Source organism: Haliaeetus albicilla, chromosome 12, assembly GCF_947461875.1.
Source record: "Haliaeetus albicilla chromosome 12, bHalAlb1.1, whole genome shotgun sequence".
NCBI lineage: Eukaryota > Metazoa > Chordata > Aves > Accipitriformes > Accipitridae > Haliaeetus > Haliaeetus albicilla.
Window position 1 is genome coordinate 39,136,412 of NC_091494.1, and position 5,650 is coordinate 39,142,061.

The 5,650-nt window shown below is 46.8% G+C and overlaps 1 protein-coding gene across 1 annotated transcript in view; it reads right to left on the reverse strand.

Annotated features, from left to right (window-relative positions):
- TEX2 (testis expressed 2) overlaps window positions 1-4,865 on the reverse strand; it is a 55,000-nt gene extending 50,135 nt beyond the window's left edge. The window contains exon 1 of the mRNA XM_069799275.1: window positions 4,681-4,865. The gene's annotated coding sequence lies outside the window, so the exon portion shown is untranslated. The remainder of the gene's footprint in view (window positions 1-4,680) is intronic.
- Window positions 4,866-5,650: the final 785 nt, after the last annotated feature.

A 5,650-nucleotide genomic window follows, 5' to 3' on the forward strand; every position in this document is an offset into this window, starting at 1 on the left:
TGCTTGCCAAAGAGAGGGGATTTTGCTCTGTAAGCATACTCGAAACTCATGAAACTAAGTTAGCATATGGCAGCCTCCAGTGCAAAATTACTCCAATAAAGGACTTGTGTGAAAGAACCTAAATATCACCTTAAAAGATTTAAAATTTCATTTGCCAAGTAAATAGGTACTTTTGGACGTACACTATGCAAAGCTTGGCCCAAATCCAAGCAATTCCCTTTACTTCCAGTTCATCTCGAGAAGATGATACTTCAGTGCTAACTCTCCAGGTGGTTAAATTTCAGTCCTCACAATGCTCCTGAGTGAACAGACACACAGAGGCTAAGGCCGTTGGGTGAAGTTAAGTGTTCCTAGCCAATGCAATCTTCATGGTTTGTTGCTTCAGGCTGGAAATGGGATCTTGACCAATAATTATTAACTTTCTGCCTTCAAACTGCTGGGCTTGCCATGTTAACAGAAGCTTTGAAAAGTTAACCTGTCCAAGAACAGATAATTCACAATTCTGACAAGAACAGCAGGTCATATATTTTTAGGACACAATAATTGGGATTCTGTCCCACACATCCAGAAAAGAAGCTGAATTCAATCACTTGTAGCACAAAAAAAAAACCCGACCCACACCCAAACCCTTTACTTTGTGGATCCGAACCATTTACCACAATCCTCTACAATAACGAAACGAGTGGTACACTTTTATTTTTACATCAGCAATCAACAACAGCTTTACACATACCATAATGATATGCATCAGTGCACTGAAGGAATAAACACAGAATGGGGAATACTAACGGATCATCCTAAAGCTTTCACTATTTACTGCAGTGCCTCTGAAGGCCTTACATCTTGCTCTTACACTAGAGAGAGATTTCTGAGGGACAGACAACACTGTACTTTGCAGTTTTGCCTTTGCTCCCTAAAAGTTAAATACTGCTTTTCCTCAAGCTATCTATGATTGTGTTACTCAGCTGAATTTAGAAAAATTATTCCCAGATTGCACATATCTTCAAATTTGCAGTTTCCATTCCAGCCTGCACTAAGAAAAAGATTTTGCAAATACAAGCTTGTTTCTGTATTCCATGTCCTTTTCCAGTAAGCCTAATGAAGATGCTGCCTCCCCTACAGACCTGTGCAATAGAGACACAAAGCAACAATAGAAAACACTTAGAGAATTAGTGAAGCAACAATAGAAAATACTTAGACAACTGTCTCTGTGTCACAAATTTCATCAATTTCTCAAAAATACAACATCCAGACAGAAAATAGCATATCTGAGACAGCAAGAGACATCAATGAAAAGATCCCAAGCATGCCAGTATAAGTAAGTTGTCTTCCCCAGCAACATTAAGTGAAAGTTTAAAATACAATAAACAACTTGTTTATTAGCTGGAATTTTGAAATCTGACAATGGTGTTGCCCTACAAGTAGCTTGGGAGTTACTTTTATGCTTGTCATTTCTCCTCCAGGTATTGCAGAATCACAACATAATCTATGTTGAAAGAGACCTCTGGAGCTACTCTGCTCCAACCTCTTCCTCAAAACACGGTCAACTTGTAGCCTTACATCAAGGAGAGGACACCAGGAATAAGGTCAGTTGCATGCAGCATTGCAAGTTTGGTTCTGACCATCAGAGATCTTGGGCCATCAATGTGAGATAGTATATCAAAGTTTATACAACTTTGTATGGAGGCTTTTCTTTGAACAGGTGTCTCACTATCTAGCAGGCACAAAGCCAACACTGCCTTACTTAACTCCCTCATTTGCCCTTTAAGTGCTGCATTCTTCAGCAGTCCTGACACATGGTATTGTTCTCTCAGTCTTTCACTGATCTACCATCCTCCCCTTGAAATCACAACTCACCCTTTCTAGTGTCCACTTTACATTACCTAGAGTAAGAAAAGTCATTGTTCATCCCCTTTATTAGGCACATGTGGCAACCTTACGCACTTCCAGAGTTGATTTCTACTCTGAATACATTACATCTCTTCTAATACCAAGTACAGACTCATAAAGGCTCGCAGTATTAACTTTTATCTTTATTTCCCTAATCTCTAAGCCTACATTACGCTCTTATTTTCCAAAATACATTGCCATCTGATTGTTTCATTTAGGGCAGTAAGAGCTTCTAGAACATGATGCCTTTATTCAAGGGTAAGCGTTTTAGAGCACACTGAATTAACATTACTACTTACTGTGGACATCTGACACCACAATTTCTAGCTTACCAAAAGGAAAAGAATAAAAGCCCAGAGATTTGAGGGACTTTTCCAAGCTCCAAGACTGTGTTTAAGACCAGAATTTACTTACCCTTCTCTTCATTCTTTTGAAACCTACAATTTATCCTAATAAAAAGCCTTTATTTTTCTTCCACTCCTGGGCAGCTATCAGCTACACTCTGCGCGCTCAGCACCACAACTTACTTTTGTCATGGGCCGTAACAGGCTAAAGCTCAGTCCTTGATATCGCACAGAGAACGGGACGGGAACAACAGCACATGAAACATACCCTTACGTATGTCCACTGCCGTGCTTGTGACTGGTCACCTGCACACTCAGACAATGTAAGGTTGGTGGCCTTTCAGACATGGTACAAGAGATTGAGTTCGCACAGAAAGGTGAGATTAGAGCAGCATAATCTCCAAATCTATCAACTAAGAAGCTGTTTGAATACAACAAAGCATCTTCAGTCCTCTAGCTACATGATTTTAAGTTTATTTCAGTTACATTAACCTTTTGTTTACTAGATAAGTTTCCCTACCTCCCATTACTTTGTTTACACATCTACCACAACAGGGAAATTACTGCCATTATACATTCTGCCTAGGTTTCCTGCTCCACATTCTTTACTTGGTAATACAGTTGTCTGACAAGTTCTTCAGTTGCCAACAACTAAGCATTTGCTATTAATATCTGAAACTACTAAGTGTTGTTTTCAGGCAAAAAGAAGTAGGCAATTAATGTTATGTACTTTATTGGGCTGTGTCCTTCTTCGAGTTTTCACTTTGCATTTCATTAACTAATTATCTTTTCTGAAATAAAAGCAATATAGGTCATTTAAAGTTCTTTGCATGGACCAAAAGCAAAGGTCACAGGAGAAGTACTCAGCTTACCAATACAATTCACAGGGGATACCATACCCCAGGAGAGTCCAGTATAAGACGTCTTTGAGCACAGAATTACCTTCTTGGTCTTTTGCTCAAGAGAAAGCGCCTTACGCTGCCCTGCCTTAGAAATGCTACCTCAAACCTCAGCACCTAGTTGGAGTGTTAATAATATGCCACCCACAACAGAGCAGCTTGTTGGATCAGCTTTGAAGTCAATCAGGACAATAACCTCTCATGTATCATAAAAGAGCATGATGTTAGAGTCTTTAAAAGTCAATTCTAACATCAGAAACATTACTTACATTTGCTTAAGTTAAAGTGCTTTTACCTATAATTTAGCACATTTTCAATTCAGAGAAAATTGAAACAGGATACTCACGCTGCCCGAATTTTATTCGGAGTTTAGGAACGTGAAGTTATTTTAAAATTCAAAGGAAAAAAAAAAGCTACATCTTCTTGTAAAAAAATACGCCCCTGAGACTGTGAGCCTGCCTTGTTCTTCCTGAGTTATGCAGGCAAGATCATCTTGAAAGAGGAGTTGTGTGAAGACAGAGGAGTATGACAAAGCATCTTAACAGAAGATAATCTTACAGCACTGAAGACTTACACTAATTTATCTTACAGTCACAATATGAAAGTTACATATAAAAGTTTAAATTAAACTCGGCTGTATACTTTAACTCCCCTAAATTATGGACAGGAGTTCCTTAAGACATTTGCGGACAGACACAAATCATCAAGAAGTTGAGCACAGACGTTTAGAAGGAACTTTAGCACATGCTGAAGAGACACGGTAAACAGATTGAGACACCGAACTGCAACAGAGAGGTAAAATACAAATGATACTGAGAATTAAAAAAGCAGCAGAAACTAAAGAGCCGACACCTAGGACAACAGAGAAGGAAACAATTTTAGGAGACAGAAAACCTCTCGCCTTCGATACTAAAAGGCAACTGGAAATCCTCCCCCCAGTTCCAGCAAGAATAAACGTTACCGCCGTTTCCCTCTGCCGCTGGTTTTTAAGCTATCACTTCTACTTCAGCAGTGCTCCTGCCAAACTGCATACCCCACCTCAGCCAAACCTTTCTCTCAGTTACACTGATGGAAGGGGCAAGTAACTCCATCCCGCCGAACCCTGCCCGACAGTAAAAATAAACCCTGCATCCAGCCCCGGCCGTCTGACCCGGCCGCCCCGGCCCAGGCACGGCTCACCCCTCAGCCAGCCGCCCCGCAGCCCAGGACCCCCCCCCCCCCCGAGCTCCCCGCTAGCCGGACACCCCCACCGGCGCCCGCCGGCCCCTCACGGCCGCCATCGGCCCCCGGCCGCCCCTCGGGGCGCCCCGGGAGCCGCCGCCCTAGGCCCGGCCCGCCTCCGCCTCCCTCCGCGGCCGGACGCCCCTTCTTCCTTCCCCCCGCGCAGACCGGCGGGCTCCCCCGCGCCTCACGCCGGGCGCTGCTGCTGCTGCGGCGGCGGCGGCGGCGGCAGCGCTTCCCTCCCCGGCGGCTTGCGGCGAGGAACGCGGGCGCTGGCCCCCGAGCGGGCCGAGTCGGCGCGGCGCGGCCCGCCCTGCCTCGCTTACCTTATCCGCGGCTCATGGCACTGCCCGGCGCGGCCCCGGCGTCCCCCGGCCCGCGCCACCAGCGCCGCGCCGGGCGGCAGCAGGGCGGGGGAGGAGAAGGAGGAGAGGCGGCGGGGCTGCCCGGCGCCGCCAATCCGGGCCCCGCGGTGGGCCGGGCTCTGCCGGAGCCGCCGCAGCGCCGGCCGGAGGGGCGGGGAGGGGAGCGGGGCCCGCCGCGGGCGGCGTGAGGCGGGCTCGAGGCCTGGCGGGGCGAGGGGAGCGGCGGGCGTGAGGGGACGGGGCGGCTGGTTGGGGCTGCAGCGGTCCGGGCGGGAGCGGCCGGGTCGCCCCGAGAGGGAGGAATCGGCCGCTTCCCTCGGGCGGGCAGCCCGCTGCCAAAGTTTCGGGCAGGCGGTAAGAGGTGACGCGAGGAAACGCCTCCCCAGACCGAGGAGCCGCTCGAGGAAATAGTAAATGGGCAGCACGGGGACTGTGGAATTACATCCTCTCCCGGTCGCTTGGAAGACGTCCATGAATAACAAGTGTCCCCGGTGGAGACGAGGGTGGGTTCGTGAGGCCGTCCTCTGCTGCCGGTGTTGGCGTTAAACCACCCGATTCCTCGTTTCTGCCTTGACCGCGTTGATCGGCAGCCGGTTCCAGGAAACGCTGCGTTTGCTTGGGGTTTGTCTTATAACCCGTATGTGTGGGTTTTGCAGGCAAATGTTTACTGCTGTCATCTCTGACCAAATTGTTCCATAGACGGAGCTGCTGCCGGCGGGAAATGTGTATGCAAGCAGACAAAATAAGGCAGTTTGGCATTGAGATGTCATACAAATGGCCAGAAATTACCTGTTGCCCAAACAGGTAGGCACTTATCCTAGGAAACATACCATGTCACAGGTCATTTTATTTACCCTTCATATTTCCCAGTTTGAAGCAGACTGAGAAAAAAAATTCTCCCTGTCAAAAGGTTGTTCTCCCAATAATGGTC